The following is an 11,785-nucleotide window of genomic DNA, read 5'->3' as shown; positions in this document are numbered from 1 at the left end:
ATCTGAAAAGTATATGAAAGCAATCCCATTTACAAATAGCATGAAAAAGAATAAAATACTTAGGAATAAACCTAACCAAGAAGGTGAAAGTCTTCTACAGCTGACAACTACAAAATGATGTGAAAAGAAATTAAAGAACTGCAAATTAATTGACAGACATCTGTGTTCATGGGTTGAAAGACTTAATATTGTTAACATGTCAATACTACTCAAAGTGATTTACAGGTTCTATGCAATCCTTATTGAAATATCAATGACTTTTTTTCAGAAAAATAAATATGCATTTTAAAATTCATATAGTATCTCAAGAGACCCCCAAAATAGTCAAGGATTAGTATTTCAGAAAAGATTTTATTTTAGTATCGCTGATTGTGAGTGAAGTTGGGTATATTTTTATATTTTTAAGGGATCTTTGCATTTCTTTAAAATGTCAATTCATACCACATGACAATTTTTTATAGAATTGTTTGTCTGTTCCTTTTCAATTTCTATGAAAGAGAATTTCTTTTTCTGTGATATGAATTGCAAATATTTTCTTTGTTTTTCTTGTTTTTTTTTATCTCACTTACAAAGATTTTTCCAATAAAGAACTGTTTTTAAATTAATCAAATTTCTCAATCTTTTTACAAAATGTCTTCCGGATTTTGAGTCACAGTTAAAAAGGCCTTCTTCCACTCCAAGATTATAAAGGAATTCATCCATGTTTTCTTTTGGTACTTTTGTGGTTTCATTTCTCTTTAAATTTAAATCATTGATACATTTGGAGTTAAGCCTGCTATGTGGCCTGAGGTATGAATCCAACTTTGTCTTTTTCCAGCATCATTTATTAAAAATTCCATCTATACCACAATGATGAGATGTCCTACAGTAAATTCCTACATCTATTTAAGTCTATTTCTGGACTATTTCTGTACCATCTATTCAGTCGCCAATACTACACTTTTTTAACTTTTGAAGCTTTATAATCTGTTTCAGTTTTTTACTTTTCTTTTTCAAAGATTCTCAGTTATTTTTACCTGTTTATTTTCCATATGAACATTAGAATTCCCTTCAAGAGAAAAATACTATTAACATTTTTGTTAGGATTGCATTACATTTATAAATTAAAAAGAATTAGTAACTTTACAATGTGAATTTTCCCTGTCCACAAATAGAGTAGATCTTCCCATTTGATCAGATATACTTCTGTCTTTTTGTGTCTTCTTCATATGCTTTATACATTTTTTTTCTTTTTTTTCCAATTTATTTATTTTCAGAAAAACAGTATTCATTATTTTTTCACCACACCCAGTGCTCCATGCAAGCCATGCCCTCTATAATACCCACCACCTGGTACCCCAACCTCCCACCCCCCCACCACTTCAAACCCCTCAGATTGTTTTTCAGAGTCCATAGTCTCACATGGTTCACCTCCCCTTCCAATTTACCCAAAAGCACATACCCTCCCCAATGTCCATAACCCTACCCCCCTTCTCCCAACCTCCCTCCCCCCAGCAACCCCCAGTTTGTTTCGTGAGATTAAGAGTCACTTATGGTTTGTCTCCCTCCCTATCCCATCTTGTTTCATGGATTCTTCTCCTACCCACTTAAGCCCCCATGTTGCATCACCACTTCCTCATATCAGGGAGATCATATAATAGTTGTCTTTCTCCACTTGACTTATTTCACTAAGCATGATACGCTCTAGTTCCATCCATGTTGTCGCAAATGGCAAGATTTCGTTTCTTTTGATGGCTGCATAGTATTCCATTGTGTATATATAACACATCTTCTTGATCCATTCAGCTGTTGATGGACATCTAGGTTCTTTCCATAGTTTGGCTATTGTGGACATTGCTGCTATAAACATTCAGGTGCATGTGCCCCTTTGGATCACTACGTTTGTATCTTTAGGGTAAATACCCAGTAGTGCAATTGCTGGGTCATAGGGCAGTTCTATTTTCAACATTTTGAGGAACCTCCATGCTGTTTTCCAGAGTGGTTGCACCAGCTTGCATTCCCACCAACAGTGTAGGAGGGTTCCCCTTTCTCCGCATCCTCGCCAGCATCTATCATTTCCTGACTTGTTGATTTTAGCCATTCTGAGAGCCCAGAAATAGACCCTCAACTCTATGGTCAACTAATCTTTGACAAAGCAGGAAAGAATGTCCAATGGAAAAAAGACAGCCTCTTTAATAAATGATGTTGGGAAAATTGGACAGCCATGTGCAGAAAAATGAAATTGGACCATTTCCTTACACCACACACAAAAATAGACTCAAAATGGATTAAGGACCTCAATGTGAGAAAGGAATCCATCAAAATCCTTGAGGAGAACACAGGCAGCAACCTCTTCGACCTCAGCCGCAGCAACATCTTCCTAGGAACATCGCCAAAGGCAAGGGAAGCAAAGGCAAAAATGAACTATTGGGATTTCATCAAGATCAAAAGCTTTTGCACAGTATACATTTTTTTGATAAGCATTTTGTCTTTTTTTGTTGCAGAAAGGATCTATTCTATTGTATCTTCTAATGGATTGTTTGTATATAGTAAAAGATATTGACTGACAAATTAACTTTATATTCTACCATTCTATTGAATTCTTATTCTCTCTCTGTGTCTTTCTCTCTCATTCTGTGTATGTGTGAGTGGAGAGAGAGAGAGAGAGAGAGAAAGATGAGGACAAAAAGAGAGGGAGAGAGAGAGGTTTTCCAAGTGATTCTTTTTCATTAAAAAAGAGTCTTTTTAAAAGCTAAAAGTAATATCCTTAGAGAATTTAAAAGAGTATTATGCCTCCATCAGAAAGGATGAATACCCAACTTTTGTAGCAACATGGACAGGACTGAAAGAGATTATGCTGAGTGAAATAAGTCAAGCAGAGAAAGTCAATTATCATATGGTTTCACTTATTTATGGAGCATAACAAGCAGCATGGAAGACAAGGGGAGATGGAGAGGAGAAGGGAGTTGAGGGAAATTGGAAGGGAAGGTGAACCATGAGAGACTATAGACTCTGAAAAACAATCTGAGGGTTTTGAAGGGGTGGGGGGATGGGAGGTTGGGGGATCCAGGTGGTGGGTATTGGAGAGGGCACGGATTGCATGGTGTACTGGGTGTGGTGCCAAAATAATGAATACTATGATGCTGAATAAATAAATAAATAAATAAATAATTTAAAAACCAATTTTGAATCCATAGAATAAGAGTAGGATCCTATGGAAAAGTAATAAACAACAAAAATATAAATTTTTATAAAAGCTAGGCAATTTAATCAAAATACTGGAAGATAAAGTAGAGGGGATCTTCCTTTAAAAAAGCAATAGCCGGGGAGCCTGGGTGGCTCAGTTGGCTAAGCATCTGCCTTCAGCTCAGGTCATGATTCCTAGGGTCTTGGGATTGAGTCCCACATTGGACTTCCTGTTCCATAAGGAGCTTGCCTCTGCTTTTCTGTCTCTCATTAATTAATAAATACAATCTTTTTTTAAAAAAATCAAAATAGCTAAAATTACACAAGAAAAAATAGCCAATTTGGATCACCATATATTTATTAAAGAAATTAAATTAATAATTCATAACATCTCAAATCAGAGGGCACCGGGCCCAGATGAGTTCACTGGTGAATTCTATCAAACATTACAAGAAGAAATTGTACCAATTTTCTATAATCTTTTACAGAAGAAAGAAGCAGAAGGAATATGTCTTAACTCATTCGAGGACTGCAACACCCTAATACAAATACCAAAGACATTCCAAGAAAAAAAAATATGGACCACTATCTCTCATGACCACAGCTGTAAAACTCCTCAACAAAATATCAACTTGAATCCAACAATGTATATGTAGGATTTTACACAATGGCCAAGTGGGATTTATCCCAGGTATACAAGGTTGATTCAACATCCAAAAATCAATTCATGTAAACCATCATAGCAACTGGCTGAAAAAGAAAAATCAAACTGTATCAATAAATGCAGAACATTTGACCACATCCAACAACCACTCATGATAAAACTGTGAGAAAATTAGGAATAAAGGGCAATTCAATAAAAAAATCTATTAAAAAACCTACAACTAACTTCATATTTAATGGTGAGAAGCTAGAAGCTTTTCCACAAAGATCAGGAACAAGGCAAAGAAGTCACCTCCCACCATTCCTTTTCAAATCGTACAGAAGTTCTAGTGACTGAAGTAAGACAAGAGGATATAAAAGGTATACTGATTGGAAAGGAAGAAATAAAACTACCATTGTTTACAGATGACATGACTGTCTATGTAAGAAATCCAAACGATTGCCAAAAATTTCCTTAAATTAATAAGCAGCGATAGCAATAAGCAGTGATAGCAAGATATAAGGTTAATATAGAAAAGCCAATAACTTTCCCATATACCATCAATGAACAAGTGGAATTTGAAATTTACATTTACATAAGCATCTAAAAAATGAAATACTTAGGTATAAATCTTTTTTTAAATTTTTTTCTGTGTTCCAAAGTTCCAAAATTGGTGTTTTTATGCACCACACTCAGTGTTCCTTGCAATCAGTATGTGCCCTTCTTAATACCCACCAGGTTCACCCAACCCCCCACTTCCCACCCATCCAAAAACCTCAGTTCGTTTCTCAGAGTCCACCATCTCTCATGGTTTATGCACAAGAGCTACATGAAGAAAACTATAAAACTCTGATGAAAGAAATCAATAAAGAACTAAATAAATGGAGGGATAGTCCATGCGTATGTATAGGAAGACTCAATACTATCAAGATATCAGTTTTTCCCATCATTATCTATAGATACAGTGTAATCCCAATCAAAATCCCAGGATACTGTTTTGTGGATATTGACAAACTGATTCTAAAGTTTATACAGAGAAGCAAAAGACTCAGAATGGCCAACAGAATATTGAAGGAGAACAAAGTTGAAGGACTAACACTGTGCAACTTCAAGACTTACTAATAATGCTACAGTAATTAAGACAATGTGGTATTGGTGAAAGAATAGATGAAGAGATCAGTGGAACAGAAGAGACACAAATGGACCCAGATAAATATAGTCAACTGATCTTTGAAAAAGGAGCAAAAGCAATGCAATGGACCAAAGATAGTGTCCTTTACAGATGGCACCACAATAACTGGGCAGCCATATTAAAAAAAAAGAATCTAGACATTGACACAGACTTCATAACCCTCACAAAATTTAACTTAAAATGGATGATAGACCTAAATGTAAAATGAAAAAATGTAATAATTGTGGGAGGCCACAATAAGGCTTGAGATGAGGACCAAACCAGGCCCTGACTTGTGCCTCCTTTAAAGGCTGAATAGCTGAACAAAAGGCTTAGGTCAATAAAGTCGAGTAGCACTGAGAAAGGGTCTGTGCTATGTGTTGCACACTCACCTACGTGACTTCCCACATGCTTGCTAAACAAATGAGAACAATTTGGTTGGGGTCATAAGTTTGTGGCTGGTCCTAGCTGCCCTAGTACAGCCCATAAATTACTTTCAGGTTTGCTGTATCAATACAGAACAATTGTACTGGCATCAGCCATTTGATGTCATGAGGTCTGCTTATAGTTAATAGTGAAACTTATTATGATACTCATGGTTGTTTAACTAGACACAGATGTATTGCTTCTCCTATTATCACTATATATATGGCCTTAATGCTTTGAATAAACTTAGCACTGTTGGACATCCTCCTCAGTGCTCCTCCTGCCCCCATCTCTCTGCTTCTCGAGTTCTTTTCTTCATCCTCTTACCCTCACGTTTCTGGTCGATTTATTGTGCCAGCCTCAACAAATAATCCTGGAAGATAGCATAAGTAGATACTTAGAAGAACTTGGGTAATGCCTTTTTAGATACAACTCCAAAGTATGATCCATGAAAGGAACAATTAAAAAGCTGGATTTTATTAAAATGGGAATCTGCTATGTGAAAGCCATTGTCAGAAAAATGAGGAGACAAACCACAGACTGGGACAAAATATTTGCAAAATACATATCTGATAAAAGATTGTTATCCAAAATACACAAAGAACTCTTAAAATTCAACTATAAGAAAACAAACTAATTTAAAAATGGGCCAGAGACCTTAACAGACCTCACCAAAGAAGATATAAAAATGGTAAATAGGCATATGAAAAGATGCTCCCCATCATATGTCACTAAAGTAATACAAATTAAAAACAACAATGAGATATGACTACACACCTAATAGAATAACTAAAATCCAGAACACTGATGACACCAAATGCTGACCAGGATGTGGGACCCATTCCCACAGGAACACTCATTCATTGCTGGCAGGAGTGCAAAATGGTACAGCTACCTTAGGAGATAGTTTGGCAGTTTTTTACAAAACTAAACATACTCTTACATATAATCTGACAACTGCACTTTTAGATATTTACCCAGCAGAGCTGAAAACTTATATCCATACAAAAACCTGTACATAGATATTTGTAGCAACTTAATTCATAATTGCCAAAACATGGAAGTAATTAAGATGTCCTTCAATAGATCAATGTATAAATAAACCGTGGTACATCCATACAATGGAATATTATTTGGCACTAAATTAAAATTAGTCATTAAGCCATGAAAAGATATGTAGGAATGTTAAATGCATATTTTTAAAAGATTTTATTTATTTATTTGAGAGAGAGAGAGAGAGAACACAAGTGGAGGGGAGGGATAGCTGGAGAGAAAGAAGCAGACTCCTGGCTGAGAAGGGAGGCCAACACAGGGCTCAATCCCAGGACCATGGGATCATGACCCAAACCAAAGGCAGATGCTTAACCAACTGAACCAACCAGGTGCCTCCTAAATGAACTTTATTACATGAAAGAAGCCAAGCTGAAAATGCTACATATTTTATGATTCCAACTATATGACGTTCTGAAAAAGGCAAAAGTACGGAGATGGTAAAAGGCTCAGTTGTTGCCACAGTTAGCAGGGAGGGAGGGATGAATAGGTGCAGCAGAGAGGATTTTAGGGCAGTGAAAGTATTCTGTATGATTCTATAATGGTGGATACATTTGTCAAAGCCCACAGTATGTTTAACATCAAGCATGAATCTTAATGTAAACTATAGACTTTGGATGATTATTATATGTCCATGTAGGCTCATCAGTTATAACAAACGTACTGCTCTGATGTAGGATTTTGAGAATAGGAGAGGTTATCCATATGTGAGGACCAGGTAATCATTGTAACTTCTACTCACTTTTGCTGTAAACCTGTAACTGGGACGCCTGGGTGGCTCAGTTGGTTAAGCAGCTGCCTTCGGCTCGGGTCATGATCCCAGCATCCTGGGATCGAGTCCTGCATCGGGCTCCTTGCTCAGCGGGGAGCCTGCTTCTCCCTCTGCCTGCCACTCTGTCTGCCTGTGCTCGCTCTCTCTCCCTCTCTCTCTTTCTGATAAATAAATAAAATCTTTAAAAAAAAATTTTTTAAAGCTAAGCCAAAAAGTAAAGATATAAAAAACGGGAGAGAAAAGATAACAAAATTTGAGCATTGATCTGGGGGTATAATACCCACTTAATCAGAGTTCAAAAAGAGAAAACAGGGATGACATTATCAAATATATAGTGCAAGAGCATTTTCCAGAATTGAGGGATGTAAGTCTCTAGAGTACTTGGTGAGTCCACTAAATGCCCAGCAAAACACATAAAAGAGAATGACCGTTCTGATTTGTTTTTCATCAATGCAATAGTAAGTTTATGTTGTGAAAGATACCACTCTTTTTCAGTAGCTTTAACTTAAGGCTTGGGAATCTGTTAAAGCGATGTCAGTGGAGATTTCATTAGAATCCCTTGTCTGAGCCATGGTGTTAATAAGGCCTCAGTTGTGGGCCCAACCTCTGGGTGGGCCATTCAACTTATTCTGTTCCCTGGCCAGCCCTTTAGCACTAAACAGGAAGGAGGCAGATTTGGAAAGTACAGATGGGTCAGTACAAAGCTACTTCCCATATGAAAAAAAATACTCCAGATAACTGTCCTAGTTTAAGTTCTGTATCTTCATAAAAAATGCAGCCTCCTCAGTTTGGATAACCAAAATTTACAAATTATTTATGTAGTTAATTACTATCTATACAGTAAGCTAGATCTGGACTTTGAAATATTCTCTAGAGAAGGAAATAGTTGGATTCTCTGTGTTTTTTGGTGGATTCCTAGTTTTCTTTGTTAACATAAAAATTCAAGCAAGAGCCCAAAAGTAATTTTTCAGGCTAGTCTTTCCAGGCACATGAATTTTATATGCCAGTCAGATTTATTATAATAGGAATAGAGTGAATTAAGTCAGCTGCTTCTAGATGATGTTCGTGATTGATTTTCCAGAGCACCGTGGAGACTGCCCATTTATCTCCTACTGTTCTTAGTTTTTAAAAAAATTTAAAGTTCTTTGGCCAGGCACATGTTATTTTCCACCCCCATCCTCTTTGGCACCTACTACTACACAGCACCACATGTTCTTTTCACCCAAATTGCTTGACTTTACCATGTCTCTCTGAGGTTTTTTCCTCCCTATGGTTGTTGTTTTTTCGTCAAATTCTCTTTGAATGATCTCTTTCATTTCCTGTCTCTCTCTTTCATGTTCACTTTCTAATGAATCTTTCAGTAAAATCCAATAGGCTTATTTAGAAAAAAAATCAGTAGAGAGAAAAACATCTTCTCTTACTCAAAGTTTTTCCACCATTTTAAAATATGATATTCTATTTATCTTGGGGATTTTTTTTAAGTTTTCAAAAGTGAATATTAATCAAGTCACTGTATGAGGCAGTGAAGCATCCATTAAGTTTTCTTATCATTTGTAAAATGCAGTCACTAAGTTGCCCAGAACTGATACCACTTGAATATAAGTAACCTTTGTTTGAAGCAACTGCTTTCTCATTGGTCTCTGTCTAAGCACTCTGAGTAGAATCCTCCCTGTAAAATGAAGAAACCCAGAGACAGCGCCTCATCATGATTTGATGAGGGTCACATGGCTGGTCTGTCTGTGGCATTCAGAAATAGCCTGGTAAACCCAGTACACCAGACAGTCTTCCCACTCAATTGTAAATCATTTAAACTCAGATTTAAGTATAATACCTTGCCTTGGACTCAGTGCCACAGCAATCATTTTATTGTTTCTGGCAAAGAAGAGGGGGAAAAATGAAAACTAATATAGTGGTTGAAAGTTAAATCTTTTTAACAGACTCAACTTGAAAAGAAACTTACTATTTTCCTTCAGTTCTTCCTTTTGCACACCAAACTTGGTCCTACTTGAAGAACATATGAAAAATCATCAGTATTTCTTCTCTGGGGATAACAATCCCTGCTACAGTGGGAAGAATGCTGGAAAAGGAATCAGAAGATCCAGGTGCTGGTACTAGCTGGGACACTAACTAGCGATGTTACTGCAGGCAAGCTGTTTCATGACTCTGGCCTTCAGTTTTCCTATCTGTAAAAATAATGGTTGCAGCAGAAAATCTCTAAGTTAATTTTGGTACCAACTTTCTTTGATGCTATGATCAATTAAAAACACTTTGAATAAGCACATGAAGTAAATAAGAAATTAAGAAAAGAGACTAACTGGATGGTCAGAACAGAATACACAAAGAAAAATTCATGAAGCTGAAAAGGATGATATGCTATTAGAAACCCAGAAATAGATTTAGATATTATTTGAAAGAAGTCAATAGAAGTCAACAATTTTATACAAAACCTGAATACTTGGATTAGATGGTCAATTTCCACCCCTAAGTTGCTCCTTTTTATAGGTTGATGTGGTTATCGATGAAAAGACATATAGGATAAGCCAAAAGCAAGGATTCTTGACCTTGAGATAAAGAATATAGAAGTATGGAAACTGACCAATAAAATATTTTGGCACTACTTAAAAACCAACATGGGTTGAGCATCATTATTTTAACCAAACACTAATGACATTATTGGAAACAGAATGTTTGACACTTAGCAAACATTTTATGAGGCTGTGTACCCTTGTACCCAAAGGGAGCCAAATAAACTCATGTTGATATAATCAGTGTCTCTTTTAAGTAGGTCTCTTCTCTGTTGCATTGGAGTGAATGAGTCAGCTAACTTTAAGAAAGTACTTCTTGCAAGACCAAGCTTCTGAAATTTAGGTGTGCATAAGAATTATCTCAGGAAATTTGTTAGGATGCAGATTCCAAGGTACCACTCCTGTGATTGTGATTCAGTAGGTAGAGAGAGAGAGAGAGGAGAAAGCAGGCTCCCTGCTGAGCAGAAAGCCCGATGCGGGGTTCGGTCCTAGGACCCTGGGATCACGACCTGAGCCGAAGGCAGAGGTTTTAACCCACTGAGCCACCCAGGTGCCCCTAAGTCACACTTTCTGATTTTAAAACAGTGTGATACTAGCAGAAGGCTAGACATATAGACCAATAGAACTGAATTGAGAGTCCAGAAATAAACCCAAACCTCTATGGTCAATTGAATTTTTAAAGATTTATTTATTTATTTGAGAGAGAGAGAGAGAGAGGAGAGAGCCAGATGAGGGGCAGAGAGACATGGAGAGAGAAAGCCAAGCAGACTCTATGCTCAGCACAGAGCCTGACACGAGGCTAGATCTTATGACCTTGAGATCACGACTTTAGTTGAAACCAAGAGTCACATGCTAAACTGACTGCACCACCCACATACTCCTGGTCAATTGAGTTTTGACAAGAGGGCCAACATCATTCAGTGGAAAAGGACAGTATTTTCAACAAATGGTGGTAGGAAAACTGGATTTCCCCATGCAAAAGAATGAATTTGGATCCCTACCTCATATTATATACAAAAACTAACTTAAATAGATCAAAGACTTAAATGTAAGAGCCAAAGCTATAAAACTCATAGAAGAAAATGTAGGGGTAAATCTTCATGCATTAGATTTGACAATAGAGTCAGATATGACACCAAAAGAAAAGCAAAAAAAAAAGTTGGAATTCATCAAAATTAAAACTTGTGCATCAAAGAACATTGTCAAAAAATAATAAAGCCACCCCTATAATGGGTGAAAATATTTGCAAATCACATGCCCAATCAGGGATTTGTATTCCGAATATATAACAAAATCTCTTACAACTCAATAATAAAGATACAAATAACCTAAATTTAAAATTGAGAGAGGGATTTGAATAGACACTAAAAGGGATATACAATGGCTAATAAGGCACGTGAAGAAAATGTTCAACATCCTTAGTAATTAGGAAAATGTAAATCAAAACCACAACGAAATACCACTTAAATGGCTATAATTTTTAAAAGGACAACAACAATTTCTGGCAAGACTGTGGACAAATTAACCACTTATACATTGCTGGTGGGAATGCAAATGGTGCAGCCACTGTGGAAAACAGTTTGGTATTCCACAAAAAGTTAAATATCTATACTGAGAGATATCAGATCACTCAGCAATTCTACTCCTAAGTATATACCCAGGAGAATTTAAAAAATATATGTTCACAGAAAAACCTGTGCATAAATGTACATCACAAAGTAAATGTCCATCTACTAATGAATGAATAAACAAAATGTAGTATGTTCATGCAATGGAATATTGTTAGGCAATTAAGAAGGATGAAATGCGGGACACCTGGGTGGCTCAGTTGGTTAAGCAGCTGCCTTCGGCTCAGGTCATGATCTCAGCGTCCTGGGATCGAGTCCCACATCGGGCTCCTTGCTCAGCAGGGAGCCTGCTTCTCCCTCTGCCTCTGCCTGCCATTCTGTCTGCCTGTGCTCGCTCTCTCCCTCTCACTCTGATAAATAAATAAAATAAAAAAAATCTTAAAAAAAAAAAGGATGAAATGCTTA

Source organism: Neovison vison, chromosome X (assembly GCF_020171115.1).
Source record: "Neovison vison isolate M4711 chromosome X, ASM_NN_V1, whole genome shotgun sequence".
NCBI classification, from domain to species: domain Eukaryota; kingdom Metazoa; phylum Chordata; class Mammalia; order Carnivora; family Mustelidae; genus Neogale; species Neogale vison.
This window is presented reverse-complemented; position numbering follows the sequence as displayed.